Source organism: Hermetia illucens, chromosome 2 (assembly GCF_905115235.1).
Source record: "Hermetia illucens chromosome 2, iHerIll2.2.curated.20191125, whole genome shotgun sequence".
NCBI classification, from domain to species: Eukaryota; Metazoa; Arthropoda; class Insecta; order Diptera; family Stratiomyidae; genus Hermetia; species Hermetia illucens.
In genome coordinates, this window is record NC_051850.1 from 101,020,574 (window position 1) to 101,040,427 (window position 19,854).

General features: G+C 40.3%; 1 protein-coding gene across 1 annotated transcript in view; it reads right to left on the minus strand.

Moving 5' to 3' along the window:
- Positions 1-19,854, minus strand: part of LOC119649946 — a 542,569-nt gene that overhangs the window by 328,512 nt on the left and 194,203 nt on the right. The window lies entirely within an intron of this gene.

Here is a 19,854-nt window from a genome sequence, read left to right on the forward strand (position 1 = left end):
CCTTTTCACATTTATGGCAAAGTAAAATCAAGTGAAACTGCGAAAACACTAAACCATGTTAACTATAGATACCCCCATCCATGCAAACACTCCATCGGAAATTTACATGACTTACTTGCTTGTTTTTCAATGTAAATTTAATGAAAATTCACGCCATCTGCACTTCGTTACAAGGTACGTGTCCCTGCTTAATCGTTCGGGACAACGCAATTTACAATTCATTGAACACGAAGTCTTTCTACATCAGGGTGTATATTTTTCCTGCACAATATTCCAGACAGAATAAGGGGAGTAATTGAATTTCAATAATTGAACAAGTGAATTAATGCTTTTGAAGGTGGAAATACCTTTGCAGTTGCATTTCCCAATCAACCAACTGAAAGGAATTTTTCATTGTGGACAGGAATTCAGGCAAGAAGGGCCAGTCGTTGTGCTAAAAATAACATCAGATACGGATCTCCTCGTCTGCAGATATGAATTGTTAACGCTTACTCAGTAATCTAGAATTGTGAACAGTTAACACATTTCGCGGTATGATAATCCTATTTGGACCGCTGAACTGTTGAAAATTTAATTGCCCAAGAATATTTGAATGCGCAAATTGTAAGTAAATAATTTTTTGAGGCTTATGTGGGTTTTCGAACTTTTACTCGTGTATCTGAATACTGCACTCTTGTGTAAGTAGATTTCACTTTGCATATAGACATTGTGCATTCACATGCATACATATATTTACTTCACTTTGATTAGAATATTTGCTCTGATGCTTTATCTGAAATACTAATGGGCATCTGATTCTGCTTTCGAAGCCTGGTGTGCATTATCTGCAAGTCCATTGTAAACTATTATTGAGGTGGTACATAATAAAGCAATCGATAATCGAACAATTGTCTTTATTTGTCCCTTGGCTCCCTGCTTTCTTTTGCAAATCGGGTGGTCACCCTACCGGCTGTGAATGGTTTGAGCTATTATAACCTAAGTGGGATGTTCTCCGTACAATTGAAACGTTTCAGGTATTAAAGGTTTTGTGTATTTCTTATATAAAAAAAATATGGATGGACATTCAGCCCATTGGTACTTAACACATCACGTATATGCATGTATTATGTTAGAATACTCGCGCTACTGGAATTTAAAGTCTTAGAATTTGCACTGAAACGGCAACTTCTATCTATTATATGTTAACTTTGCCAGCAATAGCGCGTTTTCTACTAAATTTGGCTTCGTAATTTTTTTCAGATTTTTCAGATGAGAAGGTTCTGAGAATAAGCCCGTGAAAGAAATGACCACATTCCAGCCCCCGCCCTCCCTCGTGTGCCTTTAATTGCCAAAACTGAAACCTGCTTTGAAAAGTACTAATCGAGACCTATATTCGGTGAAAAAAGTGTACACCCCCTTTTTCACGTATGGAGACCTCCTTAAGTAGAACGCTGTAACCTGGTGTATGCGTGGGGTCCACAGTTCCCACAAAATTTGATGGCGTGTGACAGACAGACAGACAAACTTCCAAACTATAAACCATTTTAAATAACATTTTGTTTTACACAAAACCTTGAAAAGGTTGAAATACTATTATAAAATACAGTACTGGGCAAAACAATTCGATCAGCAAGAAAATCTGATTTTTCAGGAAAAATATCCACCTAATAAAAAGAGTAAATATGAGGGTTTTTTTGTATTGATGTTGCACAAAAAATAGTTGTTGGAGAAGAAAAAACCTATGTGAAATTATTCAGGAGGAACTTTTATTCAAAATTAGTCTACTTTACGAAAAATAGGTAAATTTAGTTTATATTTCATATCAATCACATAACATGTCATTTCACAATAATGTTTTTTGTTTACTTAATAACTCAACAATAAACTCATAAATGTTTAATTAGTATTTCGTTGCACCTTCTTCTCCATCTCAGGCAGGGTTTGTCTCGTCTTCTTTTTCTATCATTGATATTGCTCTTATAGACTTTTCGGGCTGGGTCATCCTCATCCATACGGATTAAGTAACCCACCCACCGCAACCTGTTGAGTCGGATTTTATCCCCAACTATCGATCGTGGTATCGCTCATATATTTCTTCGTTATGTAGGCTACGGAATCGTCCATCCTCATGTAGGGGACCAAAAATTCTTCAGAGGATTCTTCTCTCGGACGCGGCCAATAGTTCGCAATTTTTCTTGCTAAGAAACCAAGTCTCCAAGGAATACATTAGGACTGGCAAGATCATAGTCCTCTACAGTGAGAGCTTTGACCCTGTGGTGAGATGTTTCGAACGGAACAGTCTTTGTAAGCTGAAATAGGCTCTGTTGGCTGACAACAACCATGCGCGGATATCATCATCGTAGCTGTTACCGGTTGTGATGTTCGAACCTAGATAGGAGAAATATTCAACGTCTCAAAGTTGTAGTCTCCTATCTTTATTCTTCCCGTATGACAAGTGCGGTTTGATGTTGCTAGCTGGTTGGTTTTTGGCGCTGACGTTGCCACCATATATTTGATATATGCTTCACTGATGTGCACCCAAGATCCCACGCCGCCTGCACGATCTGGATGAAGGCAGTTTGTACGTCTCGGGTGGTTCTTCCCATGATGCCGACATCGTCAGCATAGGCCAGTAGTTGAGTGGATTTATAGAGGATCGTTCTCTTTGCATTTACGCCCGCATCACGGATCACTTTCTCGAGGGCCAGGTTAAAGAGGACGCATGACTGGGCATTCCCTTATCTTAGACCGGTGTTGATGTGGAATGGTTTCCAAAATGAACTTGCTTCTTTTATCTGGCCTCGTACATTGAGTAGCCTCTTATTAATTTCGTCGGGATACCGAATTTTCTCAGTTTTGCCCTGGCTATGTTGTCATAGGCGGCGTTAAAGTCATTGAAAATATGGTGCAACTGATGTCCATATTCCAACAGTTTTTCCATTGTTTGCCGCACAGAGAAAATCTGATCTGTTGATGATTTGCCTGGAGTGAAGCCTCTTTGGTATGGGCCAATGATGCTCTGGGCGTACGGGGCTATGCGACCTAGCAAGATAGCTTATAGGTGGTACTCAGCAAAGTGATACCTCTCCCACGCATTGAGCATCAGTTGATAACCCAGTTGGTGTAGTTGGTCGCCTTCATATTTAACCAATTCGGCTGCAATTCCAACAGCTCCTGGCGATTTATGGTTTTTAAGCCGCTGGATTGCACGCACTGTTTCTTCTATGTTATCTCTAACTCGACGATACCAACAACCCATCGGTCCAATATGTCCGTGTCCCTTTTTGTTTCAGCAGGATGAGCATCGATGTGCATTAGGCTTCATCCTTCTGACCTGTTGGTAAAACTTACGTGCCTGGTGCGGTTGCTCCCTGCATTTTTCGAATTCGCAGACCTGTTGGTTCTCCCAGGCTTTCTTCTTCCTTCTGTGAAGTCGCTTCTCCGTTAGACGGAGTTCTTGTTAGGTCTCTGCGCGTTCCCGCGTTCTTTGAGAATGCCACATTACTCGGTATGCAGTATTCTTCCGTTCCATTGATAGCTTACATTCATCGTCAAACCAGCCGTTCCTAGGTGTTAGGGAGGGCTGTGTTGTGAATGGCATCAGTATTCACTCTCACCTGATTGTTTGAGAGGATTGTAGGTGGTGTTGTAATTCGAGCCCGGAGCACTATGCCAACGAGATAGTGATCCGAGCCTATATTGTTCCCCTTATATGTTCTGGCATTCATCAAGGCAGGAGTGGCGGCTTTCAATCTGAGCGTGATCAATTTGGTTGAAAGTGGTCCCGTCTGGAGAGGCCCACGTATGCTTATAGACCGCTTTCCGTGCAAACCAGGTACTTCCAGCAACCATTTCGTGCAAATCAACAGTCCGTTATCATTGGTGTCTCCGTGCCTACTTCACTGTTGAAATCTCCAAGTTTGACTTTGATATCATACTTGAGACAGGGTTTGAGGTTCCCCTCAACATATATATTTATTTATTATATTTCTAAATTCGAATCGCAAGCGCAGAGTGCATAGCCGTTCGTTTATGTTTTCAAAGCCGATAACAGCAGGTTTCATTTTTTGGCTGACTAAAAAACCTACTCCGAGCACATGGTTTACTGGATGGCCATTATAATATATGGTGTAGTGGCTCTTCTCAGAAAATCGTTCCCTGTCCAACGCATTTCCAGCAACGCTGCTACCTCAGCCCTATATTGGGACAGGGTATCGGCTAGCTGCTTGCCAGCTCCATCTTTGTACAGGGAGCGCATGTTCCATGAGAAAATGCTCAAATCGTTATTCTGTTGTCGGTGCCGGATTCGTCATTGTATAATCCGTCCAGTCCGAGGCTCCTGTTGTGGCTTTCTGTGTAGCGTTGTCAGCCCTGCTCAATCGCCAACCTGGAAGAGCAGTTGGTACAATGTATCCTTTTTTTAGGCGCGGACGACTCGCCTTCATCGTTCTCCATCTGAAGCTTTTCGTCAAGAAAGAGCTCTCAGTGGTCACCACGTGGAGATGGAGATAGTATTTTGCAGTAGAGCACGTTTTTAAGGGGATTAAATCAAGCTAATAGTGGCTTTTCGGCTTCTGTTCAGCTACCTTTTTCGTGATTAGTGCCCCCAAGTTTTCTATGTGGTTTAAATCCGGGCTGTTGACGGGCCAAGTTACTGAGTTTACTGAGTTTCCGATCAGAAAATTGCACACCTCCAAAGCAAAAAAGGTTAAATAATTGGAAAACCTAGAATATTTCTTATAAAACGGCTAGAGCAAATGAAAAAAGAATTACTTACATGTAGGACCTGTAAAAGGGCGCAGAATCGTCCTGAAATATGAGCCCATTTGAATACTGATATTACTCTTCTATACAAGGTATCAGATGGTCCTCCAAGATTCGTTTATAGGCTGCACCATTGACTCTTCCATTAATTAATGAAAGTGCTTTCAAACTATAAATCGAAAAGCAACCCCAGATCATCCTACTCACAAGCTGGCGTATTGTGGTCTGAATACACCACCCACTGAATCGCTCACCTGATTCTCTCTATACGTGGTGGATCCCATTCGACTCAAAAATATTAAATTGGAGTTCATCGGAGAATATTACAGTTTACCACTGTTCCAGAGTCCAATTTCCATGGTCCCTTGCCCATAAATAGCGTTGCTTCCGCGTTCTTCCATTTAAAAAAGTCTTCGTTGCGGGAAGTCGGCCATGAAGTCCGTCCTCTCTGAGCCTCCGACGAACCGCTGATACATCAATTTCTGTCTCAATGGCATCGTTGAGCTCTTTTTTATTGTCCGATGAAATTTTGAGTCGCCGCATCAGCCTGTCTTCGGCTAATGTAGTCTTTCTCGGCCTTCCAGAACCCTGCTGTACTTCCCGGAAACAAGGCTCGGAATTTTTTTAAAAAGTCAACTACAGAGGTTTAACTAAAGCCCACAACGACCAGTATTGAATGAAAAAAAGGTAATTATTTTTCCTTTGTCGATATTACTCATTTTTCTCATTTTTTTAATTAACGCACTTTAAGAAATTACCACTGCGAGAAATTACAATCTAACGGCGCAAATACTTTCTTCACATTTGTATTTATGCAACAAAAAAAACTACTTGTCAATTCAAAATAAAATAATGGACTCACGCGAGATTAAGTAGGGCGCACTTAACAGATCGGATTTTTTTTGCCTAGTACTGTATATGCTAGTCTGACATTAAGTGATAATTTGCGATTGTTCATCGCATAATAAGCTCATTTTGAAAACGAATGAAACTGTTTGGGACATACACGGTTCTCACACGGAACGTATTCGGTACCAGGTTAGATTGCACAGCGGAAATCAGTCGGTCCCCATCAGTATCTGAAAAACCGTTAGTGAAAGCCTTGATTTTTTTTTGTTCTCTGGACACGTATTGGAACCGTAACATATGTACACTGATAAAACTTATTTGTGTCCTGGAGTTGTTCGGTGTTACTCGTTTTCTATTAGATATTGAATAAGGACTGAATGGAAACCGAGACAAAGTTTCACGCTAGTCAGCAGCGACCGAAACAAAACCGAAAACTAACCGACCCAAATGGAACCGTATGCGTGCGAAGCGAACCACAAGAAGCCAACATAATATACGTCACACAGTGGCTTTTTCTACGTAAAATGCTTATTTTTTATGGAAATCTAATGTTATGGTCTTCCTCCTAACATTCACTGATATGGCATGTTTGAATTTCTTAACAAAACCAGCTCGTCGAATTTAGGATTTCTTCTTCAGATTTTCAAATCGCCAACTTTGCAGGGAAGTGCAGTTGCACTTTCATCTATACTAGGGAGTGATCCTGCTGCTTTTATCTGGCCTCACACATTGGTCAGGTTCAACCTAGTCAGTCTTATCAATTTGGTCGGGTGCAACTGATGGCTATATTCTAACCGTTTTTTAAGGTTTTGTGTGAAACAAAACCTTATTAGAATCGATTCGATGTCTGTCTGTCCGTCTGTCTGTCTGTCTGTCTGTCTGTCTGTCTGTCTGTCTGTCTGTCCGTCTGTCTGTCTGTCTGTCTGTCTGTCTGTCACAGCTGATTTATTCGGAAACGGCTGAACCGATTGTCACGAAAATTGGTAGGAGTATGTGATCTGCTGTTCCCTTTACATGCAGCAACTACCGCCATTTTGTGTTAAGTTTAAGGGGGGCTCCCCATACATGTGAAAGGAGGGTGAAAATTTTTTTTTCATAAAATGTGGCCATGTGGGGTATCAAATGAAAGGTCTCAATTAGTGCTTTTCGAATCTGGTTCAATATTTGATATTGGGTGAAACATATGGGAGTGAGGGCTCAAAATATGACCCCCAAAAAGTGTAACAGGTCTCGTTCTCAGAACCTATCCAACCGAAAAATCTGAAAAAAATCTCAATAGTGCATCTCTACGAAATCTAGGCCTCAAAATATATCCGGTTCCGATATCTGCACAAATAAAGTTAATAATAGTATATTTCCATATTTTAGAAATTTACCCGGCACCGCCCTTATGTTCATCCCAGAAGTACAAAATTTGGCATGGGTATAATGAAGAATATAATGCACAATTTGATCAAGTTTGAAGAAAATCCAACCATTATTAACAAAGTTCTAGGAGGTCAAACTTTACAATTTTTTGTGAATTTCGTGCACTCTACAACCTGATGATGTCATCATCACATATCAATTCGTCAATACCACAACGAAGTAAGTTGGTATGAATTGGGTGGAAAAGAATTATTTTGTTTTAGTTCTTTAATCATTTGTATATGAATATCAATTATTCCAACGAGACATGTGTATATGTATATAGTATATGCGTGCTAATGAACTTTGCGGGTAGAGCCTAATTCAGATAGATATAAGAAGTAAATCGGAAATATGGGTACGATCGATTTATATATGTGTACAGTATTCGAAAATAGGCAGTTTGCTTGTTTAGGGATAGCGTAACATATACGGCTGTAATATGTACGTATGTCTCGTAGTTTTGTAGCTTTATACGGGTAGAAAAATGTGCGTTGGAATTTCTTAGATAAGATGAACACAAAACCTTTATACCCGAAGCACGAGCTTCCGGTATTCCGACTTGTTTCACCTATTCAATTGCTATAATCGTGGATGCGAAGCCTGCCGTTAACATCCCTTACATGACACGGTATATGGTGGCGAAATTGTTGTTGATACCTTAATTAGTCTTGGTCAACGCAATGAGTCCTTTTTTAGATCTTGTGGCATTCTTTGGGATGAAGGCATCTGATCATGTAGCACGAACGCTGGGCCGCCGATGACGAGGAGGCGAGAATTCCAGAAATCTACAAACCTTCTACCGTTGCTGTACTGACCTCCAGAAACCCCACCACATTCTCTAGTAAGGTGTTGTTATAATTCAGCTTGACATTCAGATTCCCCAAGGTGATGATCTTTAGGAAGCGTGTTTTGAAATTTCTCTCTATATCGGAAATCTCCACTAGTACGCAGCAAAGTACAAGATTCAACGGAGATAAAACTAACTCAAAACAAACTGCATTGCATGATAAATTTCATGTCAATTACTATTGAATCTATTATATTTCTTGATATGCTGTACGATCAAATTCTTATAATTTATTGCCATATAATCACGATTTATCCTTTATGTCCTGCCTAATTAAGATTGAGCAGTGACGGAATCACATTTCCGTTTATACATTCTAATGTTGTCTTCAAGCCTTTCATTCCACGGCAGACAATCGGATTTAGAAACTATTCGCAGGAGTGTTTCTGAAGGAAGCTACATAAATTTGTCATTAGTTTCGTTAACAGTAAAGTCGTGTCTAATTCAAAACATGTAGTCAAACTAAATATGCTTTGTTCTATGCTATCTATTGTAGTGGTTAGCAAGCAATGTTATACTGCCAAATGCAAAGGATTAGCTCAACATTTAGTACAACTTCCTGATCAGACGTATTGCCGGAAACAGAGTAGGAATAGAAGTGGTGAAGTTACAATCCACAATTATTCCAGAATACGAAATCGCTTCCGTAAAATTCAGAGGAACAAATGAAATGGGTAAAGTTGAATGCGAGTTTAGATATGCTTATGTACGCCTAAAGATACATACACATCTCACTGTTTATTGTACTTACGATTACTCAACATGACTATTATTTTATTGTGTTTCACACTCACCTGAAACGAGAGAGAAAAGCAATTATACATATGTCTGTATGCACAATACATATTATATCATCTAATCAAAGTAGAAGTGGGAGTTGCGAAAACCATAAATAAAATAAGTCCTTGTTTAATTGAAGGTTGTGAGCATTCATTCCAAGGTTTATATGCTTAGTTGAATGGATGAAAACTAAAAGAAGTTCTTGAGAATAGCAAAAAGTTCTAGGGAAGTACATAAGAATGTCGGTTGGTCTGAAAAGCGAAAGATTTTGTTAAACACTTTAAAATAATGTTCCCGTTTGAAATCCACTTAGGTTCATTGTAAATATACGTCAATATTATTTTATTTACGATTAACGACCGCGGAAATAGGACACCAATAGTAGTAAAGATGGTATGCTCTCTCAGTTTTTTTGATATGCCACGTTCCCAATGAAGTTTGGAAGAATACAATGTTATTGTTTGATTACTAATCAAGAGCGCTATCAAACCAACTTTAAAAAGTATCTTGTGAAATGTGGAGAGCATCTGTAATTTGTAAAATTTTATTTCGCTATATCGAAACCGCAACATTTCAATGAAAATAAGGCTAAAACCCACCGTCACCGATATATGCAGAAAAGAGAGGCACGAAAAAGGAAATTGTGGCCCTTTTTATATATAAGTTTGAAAGCTTTGTATTTTGTTTCTTTGAAGAAAGGAGATATTTGCACAAAAGAAATCTCTGATATTGTGACTGAATTCTGACATAATTTGCATGCAATTTTCACAGAAGAAATGGACCGATAACAGTCTATTGAGGAAGATAATTCGTTCGTTCGTTACTTGTTTATTTGTTCCCTCCACTCCTGAGTAAATTCAATAATAAGGTAAACTTTATTTATATTTATAAACTGGACAGTTCCGGTATGAAAGATTTTGAGTATTCCTTATACAGGGTGCGGCAGCATAACTTCCTTTTTTAAAATGCGCGCCACTCAGTTAGTTGATGTCATAGCGGAGCGCTAGTGGTCTCGTTCAAGAGGGGATACTGTAAAGTTTTGTCCCGACACAGTTCAGTCGCCATCATGCGTTGGAATAGTGAGGAGCGTGCCTTTGCCGTTGAGGTTTATTTTTCAAGCGGATGTTCGGTTATTGCAACACAGCGTGTATTTCGGAATCGCTTTAATTTAGCCCCGTTGGCCCCCGTCCCAGACCGCAAATCAATTGTTACATGGATCACTACATTTAGACAAACTGCAAGTGCGACAAAAGGAAGAACTGGAGTCTCTCGGCCCGTTAGATCACCTGAGAACATTGAAGCAGTGAGAGCGTCAATGTTGCGATCGCCACGGCGTTCTGCGCGCAAACACGCATCTGCCCTTGGATCCGATCGTTCTGTGAGAAGAATTCTTCGTGATGATCTTCATTTTCATCCTTATAAGATGGCGATAGTTAAGGAACTTTCAGAACGTGACTTCAATTCTCGGATGACCGCGTGTGAGCTTCTTCTTGATGTCGTTCCCGAGGGTGCTATTGTTTTTTTTAGCGATGAAGCCCATTTTCATTTGTGTGGGTCGGTTAACAAACAAAACATGCGCTACTGGGCTGACACCAACCCTCGAGAATTGCATCAAAAGCCTTTGCATTCACCCAGAGTCACAGTGTGGTGTGCAGTTTCCTCAGCTGGAATTATTGGTCCCTGGTTTTTTGAGGAAAATGAGGTTACAGTGACAGTGAATTCGGACCGGTATGTAAAAATGCTACAGAATTTCTTTTTCCCGCGGCTAGAAAATTTGGATTTGGGGACACTTGGTTCCAACAAGATGGTGCAACAGCACACACTTCAAGAGCATCGATTGCTATTTTGAGGGAACACTCTCCAGAGCGCCTTATCTCAATTAGAGGTGATTTGGAATGGCCGGCACGCTCTCCCGATCTGTCCCCTTGTGATTTTTTTCTATGGGGTTTTTTGAAATCCCGTGTTTATGTGAATCGTCCAAGAAGCCTACAAGATTTGAAGACCAACATCCAAGAAGAAATTGCCAACATAACACCTGCTATGCTAACAAGAGTCATGACAAACGCCAGAAATCGGTTTACGCAATGTATGGAGAATGGGGGACGTCACCTAACAGATTTGATCTTCACAACAATGTAAATAAAAACTTTAGACATGTACCTACATTATAAAAAAATGAATAAATATTTTCCGATGCATACAATAGTTTTTATTGAGTTTTGAAAAAAGGAAGTTATGCTGCCGCACCCTGTATAAAAATAACTGAGTCGGCATTTGTCCCATTTGTATATATTATGTCAGATTATTCAATTTAGCGTGATACTAACATTCAAGTCTTAGATAGCAACAAATTTGTACAGAGACGACAACTTTCAGTTAATATAATTTTGTTAGTAATATTGCGATTTCTAGCACTCTTGGTAGGATCTTTATAGTTATATTATAGCCCATACTTAAGGATGCAATTATCAAAATATACTATATACCTATTGTGATTAACCTTATTTGGGCAGATATTGGTATAGAGAGCATTTCGGAACCAAGGGCTTTGCGAATTTTTCAGAATTTTCTGTTGGGTAGCTTTGGATAATGGGAATCAAATAAATGATCACTTTGGAAATACTAATCGAGACCTATCATTTGATATCCCACATGGCTATATTTGATGGGAAAAAATGTAGATCCCGACGTTAGAAAACCGAAATGTCGTTGGTATTTGAAGATTGGTTGGTATTAAGTGCGTCCCAGGCATACACCCACGCACCAACTTTTGACGCAAGCTGGTACAGTAACCATCTGCATCGCTCTATAAACGGACTACTCACTCACATTTCCCCGCATGGGTGATATGGCGACCTGGGAAGGGGTGATGGGGGAACGTTTTCAATGGTTTTCGGAATTGAACATGCCACTTTGTTGCAATCCCAAGATGGGAGAACCGCGGTTGAGTGGAGGTACCACACTCTAAATTAGGGTAAACAACCAAGTTAGTCTAGCTAGCTTGAGCAATGTGCACCTGGAACTTCTGAAAGCCTGCTGAACTTTCAACGACTGTTTACTGTTTACGGTTTATTAGGTCGGTAGTTCAAAGAGGGACGAGGATAGCCAGAGGAATAGGACTTCCTATGGAGCACATGGAACGGGTAAGCCTAAATTTTGGGCAAATACCCGAACAAAATTATGGATGTACATTAGAGGACAGAGAGGATGTATACGCTACCCTCGTTGATTATGAGATCATGAGGGCAAATAGCACAATAAGTGATAATTACGACGAACATAGATCTCTTTAGGCTAAGTGGTAAAATGCTACGCTCCCCACGCCAACCCGTACAGATGGATGAAAAACCAGGCATTGATAGTGGCAGCAGGTGTGCCAGGCGCAGCAAAGAAGAAATGGGACATGACAACGACGGGAAAATTGATGCAGGACTATTGAAAGTATTGGTATAAAGAGGAGCAGAGAAGGGACGAAGGATATTGCTGTAAAGTTTCCAACACTAAGAAATTGAAAAAGCTCCAAAGATGCAGCAACATCGGGAATACAACATCACGATTACAAAAGGGGTTCACAAATGAAACCTCAGAAGATGGAAGCAAATATTTGGACCAGTTTAAAGCCAATGACGCAGGTAAAACAAAGGAAGCTCTGTCTAGCAGAGGTCACCTTTGCTATGCTGAGACCCTGCGGAAGGTCATGGGAGAGCCGATGCTATGTGGGCTAGATAACAATGTAACAACGTCAGAAGAATACAGAAATTGGAACTTCTCATGAACCTTCGAAAGACCCAAGACGAAACGACGCTCAACTATCAGAACTTAGTATTTATATTCTTAGGTAAGAAGGTTACGGTGAGACAATTGACCTATGAGATACCTATGGAGTTCAATGACCTCGCGAAACGAAGAAGAAAGAAGACATATGAAACGAATTGGTACGGCATTTTAAAATTCCAAAGGGGAGTGTCGATGCAATTAAAAACTTGCGGAATGCATACCGCGGCACGCAAACGGCTATCATCAGTTTGCCAGCAGTTTGGGGAGACAAGTTGCTGCTCAATGTGGATGTGGCGATTATTAGTAAACCATACAGAGGAAAAGACAATGCTGTATGGGACGCCGACAAAAGCGGGAAATGTGGAATTTCGATGACAGTTAAATACTCATTTGAAAAAAGATCTGAAACGCTTGATAATGGGTTTGTAAGAGCTAACATTACAGGAGGTTTATGTCCACAGTTGTTGCGTTCCACCAAGCGTTCATATGAGTGAATGTTACATGAACTAGTATTTGACGTAAGAGTACGATCCCCCATTATCATTGCGGGAGACTTCAATGCATAACCTACAGAAAGGGAAACCAACGTTTCTAATATCAGGGGGCTGGTATTGATCGAAACCTTTTCTTCGTTAGACATTATGCTTGTGAATATGTGAAAGTCAATCCGTCAGCGTAAACGGAATTCCTTTAAAGAGCTGTGCGAAGAGGCCGATGTCAACCTGTGGGGGAGAACCCTATAAAGCGATAATGGCTAGCCCGAACGCAAGGTCTCGGTTTTATTGCGAATAATAGTGATCACTCTGTTTCCGTAGCAAAGCAAATGCATTACTGCGGCCGAGAGAGAGCATCCCTCAAAGCGTATTCCGACTACAATAGAAGATAAGCATACCATTAGCTACAAAAAGTTGGGGGTAAAAAAACACTCGGGCTGTATGGAGTACCGAACAGGCCGAACAGGCCGGGGTGGTTCATTTCAACTTTTATTTCTAATTTGGAGAAGGGCATCTTCCCGACTCAGCAGAAAAATCAGATGTAGGTGCTAATATCAAAGAATGGCAAACCATGTGTAAGCTATAGTCGTATCGTTCTATTTGCTCACTAGACAGTATGGGAAAGCTGTTTGGGCACATTATATGCAACAGACTGCCCCCAATTGTAAGGAAGCAGGAGGCATGTCCAGACAACTTTACAGTTTTCGCGCTGTGCAATCAACAGTGGACGATATAAACGCAGTGGTCAATAATTCAGAGGAAGTAACTCAAAGTATAAGGTGGCAGGGCGGTACTAAAAAATAGTGTGCTATTGTCACACTCGATGTGAGGAATGCTTTCACTTCAGCGCAATGACAGCATATTATAAGATCCGTAATCCAGCTTAACATACCCACGTATATTCAACTAATCATCAGGTACTATTTCGTGAATAGAAAGTTTCTCTATGATACCCATGTAAGCCCAGTTGAATATATGGTAACTAGCGGAGTGGCGGAGTGCCTCAAGGATGAGTGCTGGACCCATTACTTTGGAACGTCATGTTTAATCATGTGCTACGCATCAAACGCCCATGACAAGCTACCCTATGCAGACGACATCGCAATTGTGTTAATAAATGAACATCTTGAGGATGTTGTCCGGATATGTGAGACATCGATCAAGTTGATCAAGAAATGGCTGGTATTACATGGGTTAGAGTTAGCAAAACGCAAGCCTGAGGCAGCCCTAGTGTGATGGAATGCAATGGAGTCCCGCATAAGAGAAAATTATATTATATGTTATCGTCTAAGTGCATTCCGAGCAGCGAGGCAGCTTTCGTAGGTGCAGGAATGACGCCCATTGATATTTTAGCTGATGAGATACAAAGACTGTACTCGGTATTCGGTGACCACAATATCAAAGAACGATGATGAGGAGAAAACGCACACGATCAGGTTGTGGCAGGAACGTTGGAATAATTCAAATATAATTTTGTAAAAGCTGGAATACCTGGAAATATGGAATGCATTTAGTGACAACATAAATTTTATTCGGAAGGAGCTTCGAAGCTCAGAGCACTTTCGAAAAAGCAGTAGAGAAGGAACAATTCTCATTGCGAAATGAGAAAGGCATAAGCTGTACGTATTCCTCCCAAAAAGGAACTAAATGCTGACAGCAATCAGATTATACATAGCCTTCAAGTACTTAACCTCCTACGCGCAAATCATTTGTTACATTAAAAAAATTTATACGAAACCCTGTTTGTAATCGTAAGAGAGATATTTGCTGTTTGCCTCCGATGCGTTTAAGAGGCTTACAATTGAGGAAATGTGTCGGTTCGCCAAACATGAGAAACTGTGCCGGAATCGTCTCTGTGTCATGCCGACACCAGAAAATGCAACAGCAGAACACGCTGCTCGAGAACAACCAACCACATTTCAAGAAAGACGTGAGTGCAAAAATGGCTAAGGATCGTCAAATGTTCGGGTTTCTATTGGCTACAGCACGCGTTAATTGAAGATCAACGATTCTATACGCTTTAGTTGATCCTGGCTCGCAAACATCAAAATTTCTATCGCTGAAAGTAAAGTTAGGCCTAGAGAAAAATAAGACGCATGCCTTAATTAGCGGAATTGGAAGGTTATATTCGTAAGAATTTCACTAATCTTCCAATTCAATTACAATCTAGTCGTGAAGGCCAACATAATGGACTTATTGACGATATTGCTTCCAAATCGATGCTGCAACACTGCATTTCCTGGACGACCAGTATTCATTTGAAATAATAAAAACTTGTTTTTCCAATTCGCTAGCGTTAATTTATTAGTCTTGCAAATACTGATATTAGCAGTAGAAGTAGGAAAGATCCTTGGTCGGGATCCAGATTTCGACGTTCTTACTACAAACCATTGCAGGAATACATCGGTCTCGTTTTCCGAAGAAGATGGGGATGCGTACTATTTTTACTACCGTGCAGTTATCAAGGTAGAGTGCTCCACCACAAAGGTTCGGCCATTCAATGCCTCTGCAGTAGCAACGACCGGTATCACTATTAATGATAAGCTGTATACGGGAAATAAATTTCAAATTCATACTTAGACGGAGACAACATGATTTTACGATCTCATATGATATTGGAAAGATATTCCGGAAGATTAGGATTCAACCCTACCACCAACATTTGTGCGCTGTACAGCCATAGGGTATGCCACCCCAAAAGAACGTGCTCACAAACGTTTCATTTGAAGAAACTCTTGCTGCATTTTTATCCATCGGAACTTCGTTGCAGCTTGCCAAAGATGGGGAAGCAATTTTCCCACTTGCGGCAAAGAAATTGATGATAGACTTTTATGTCGACAATTTGCCAAGTGGCGTAATCACCAAGCAAGATACGAGAGTTGTGATCAAGCCAATGTTAGCCATGTTAAGCTCCGAAAGACTCAACCTACGCAAGTGGGCATAGAATAATCTCAGCATTGTGAGCGATATTGCCATAAAGTCCCCCCCTTCGTCTCATGCTAAATCCTACGGTGGACTACTTTGGCTTAAAAACGATGAAGTATGATCTATTAAGAAAGTTATCAAAGAGATGCCTCCGAGCAAATATTGCCGGAAAATCGACCCACTAGAATGGCTGCCACTTATAGCGATTGCAATTGGTTGGATAAAGTTCCCTCGGACTCTGGCAGATTGGAATCGTTTCTAAGTTATCGGTCCTGGAAACCGTCCGAATTCCCCGGTTCCGTTATACCAAAGGGCATCACTCTGAAGTGCGTGGAATCTACGAAGCTTTTCTAGTCAATTACTGAAAATTATAGTAAAGTACTATTATTAATTTTATTTGAACAGATATCGGTATGGGGGGTATTTCGGAGTCTTTTCAAATTTTTCGATTGGAGACTGAGAATGGGTCCAGCCAGGACAGCATCTGGTATGTTTGCCCAAGTTTTGACGGCATGCCTTAGAGAAGGAGAATCCTCCGAGCAATGGAAGCTACAAAAGCTGACACTTATTCCGAAGCCAGGTTAAGTATTTGGCATATGTTTAGTCAATGCCATCGGCAAACTTTTTAAACGAGTAATATACAACAGACTGTTCGCTATTACTGGAAAGGAAGGAGGTATATTTAACAAGCAATTTGGATTTAGTAAGAGGAGATCAACCGTTGACGCAATTAACATGGTGCCTGGCCTGGCTCGGATTGAAATACAAAACGACAAATGCTGCACAGTGGTGACTCTCGATGTAAAAATGCGTTTAACACTGCAAAGTGGACGAAAAACGTAGAGGCTCTAGCCAAGCTACAGCCCTCGAAGTACATTATACTCATCGTTGTTGAATTTATTCTTGGTAGAAAATTGTACTGCGACTCGGACGATGGACTGAAATTATTCCCGATAACGTGGGGGAGGCCACAGGGTTCTGTTTTAGACCCCTTGCTTTGGCTAATTATGTACGATGGAGTGTTGTCGCTATGCCTTCCTAACAGCGTGTCAACCATTGATTTCGTAAATGACATCGGGATAACAGTAGTTGCAAAACGCTTAAACGAGATCAAGAGCTATGGAAATGAAGATCAATTCCTGGTTAAAAAAGTGCGGCCTATCACTGGCTGAAGATTAAACCGAAGCAGTGACAATCAGAAAAAGAAGAAAGTATACAACCGTGAAAATTAAAGTTGGTGAACAACCAATCTACTCCCAACCATCGTTTAAATACTTGGAAGCAACGATGACAAAAGGCTCAACAGTAAAAAACGCAGAACGTTCGAAGATAGATTGAAAGAAGCCACGGGGAATTAAACTACGAGCTAGTTCTTAAATGCACATAGAGGTTATCGGGATTATCTACATCGATTTGGTCACGAAGAGTCCACGTGTTGTCAAAATGTGGTAACGTGGCCAAGAATGCGGAACGTATTGTATTTGATTGCCTTAGGATTACCACGCACGGAACTAGGCTGGAGACAACCGCAGACAGGCTCTTAACACCGTAAGTTGTAAGGGAATTGAAAATTATTCATCCACAGCTTAGGCAAAAAGAATTGTGAAGAAAAGAAGAAAAGGACAGATTCATAATGAGCTGCAGTTAAGAACTACAATCGTGTTGGGCTGCTAAGATACAGAAACTGAGTGAGCAATTCTGGTTCTTGGGTCATATCGATTGAAAGGAGAACCCTGCCGACTATACCTCAAAAGGTATCTCCCATATCGAATTATTAAAGCATCATTTATGATAGCTGATCCCGTCATGCCTTTCGGACGGAAGAGTCTTCGAGAAGGTAACCTGTTGAAGCGTACTCGACGTATTTAAAGTCGGTAAGAGTAGTAGCCTTGACACTTCATTACGAGCACGAACAAAGCCGGTTCAGAATCCTGCGGTTGTTCCAAAATGCAGAGTTTACTAAGGAGAACGATTTTATGTGAAGATAGCTTTTGATATTAGGCACGAAGACTACTACGCTCTGTTCCCTTAGCTCTCCTTGGTCTAATCAGAACCATCCATTACAGTATACAATGGTAGAATGGTCGAATTTGTTGATTTTATGAGTTGATCTGATGTTGACCAGATGAGAATTATATTTGTTTAATATCAAAAAGTACATATTCAATGTAAAGATCCACTGGGATTTTCGGTGAGTAAATATTTTCATTGACTTGTAATAAATATAGGCCTACACGTGGTACTGTATTCATAGCATCAACATGGAACGACTTCCTTGGAGCATTAATTTGCAAAGAAGCATAATGACGTATGTATGTTCTTCTTCTAACGAACTCGGGAGTGATGTAGTGGTATCATTACTCACAATGTACCCTAATCTCCTTGCCAGAGAAAATCCCCGGACGTCACATTATCACGAACACTGCGTACAACAGAACGTTTTCCCTAAAAACCGTCTTTTCATGCTTTCAGCATTACTGCCTTCCGCTAAAATCTGAAAACAAAACATTTGAAAGTCATTGCTACGTAGTATGGGAGAACCTGAAGATTTATTGCCTTTTCATTTTCGTAGGAAAAATCACGGCTGCAACCTTTGCACCACACAAAAACTTCAAATGACTTAGTTATGTTAATTTCGCCAGTGTGTTGTTTAAACTCTTCTTTTCCTGTTCTCATTGAAGTTAACAGGCGTGCTCCGACATCTACCCTTGCCAAGCTTGGAAAGCCACAAGAAAGTGTCACGAGAAACGAGGTGTCATTCGAATGACTTCCTTTTAAGCAGACTTCCTAGTTCTTTTCGTGTCCTGGTTTGAACGTAGAGGAATGCTCTTTAGTCTGACGGCTTTGTTGCTATGCCAGGGGATGTTATTGAAGCACAGTAACGGGCGGAAGTATTTGAAATTCTTTGGTAATTATTTTCGAAGAAGGAGGGGTGAAAAGTACTCACATTACGAACGCAGGTAATGTTGATATACAGTAGAACATATAACGGGAGAGTTCTTGTGTGTGAAAAGCGTAAAAACAGAACGTTTTGGAAGATGCAGATGAAATCAGTTTGAAAATAATATTAAAATAACTTTTTGGTAACATACGCGTTTTCTGCAAACCGGTGGAGTTTTTTCATATGATAATTTTATGTAATCAAGAAGGAATTGAAACGGTGGAGAAAAACTCATTAGCCTATCTATATAAATGGATACACTGATAGGAAACGGACGACAACTGAGTGTTTTCCTTTTCGTTGGTTTAAATTAACGAAAATGATGACGAAAGAAAGTATTATTTGCTTCACTGACATCCCTGAGCTGTTCGTGTCAATTGGACTTCCCCACTGCTAAAAATAAGAATAACCCACACATAAGGTCTGTGATCGCCAGATATATAATAGAGTAGTTACACCATATGCCGTTGGACAATGCCAATATCTTGAAGCGGGTGACGGACGTTAGGAGACTAAATTCCTACGAGAGTCTCGACAGCTCAAAAATTCCCCCCGAAAAAAGGTTAAACAGCGACTTGAGCAACCATTTTCCACCTTGTTGGAATTTTTAGGAAGGACTAGGAGAAGTATAAAAACCTGATTAGGATATTATAATCGCAAGAACACCTATAAAACCCCAAATGGGGGAAAACTTTCCAGAAGATAAAACACTGAAGAAGGGAACAGTTGGTCCTCGAAATAGGTATTTGTTAAAATTTGATAATTTTAGCCAATAAAACGGAAAAATATCTTTCAAGGGAATCTTTCATTTTAAGACTTCGGCTAACAAATAATCTCCTAATTAAAATCATAATTTAAATGATTTCCTTCCTCCTTGGAAAGTTTCCGATTCTTCTGATCTTAGGAATGTACGGGTTTTCTAGCTGAATACCATTACTTCCGGCCTCAGTGGTTAGAGCGCTAAGATGTTGCAAACAGTCGCGGTTCAAATCCCACTAGCAGCAATGGGATTTTGTATTATGATTGGATGTTAGATGCCAGTCCACTCACCTATGAATGATTACTTGAGCCAAATCAGGGTTATAACG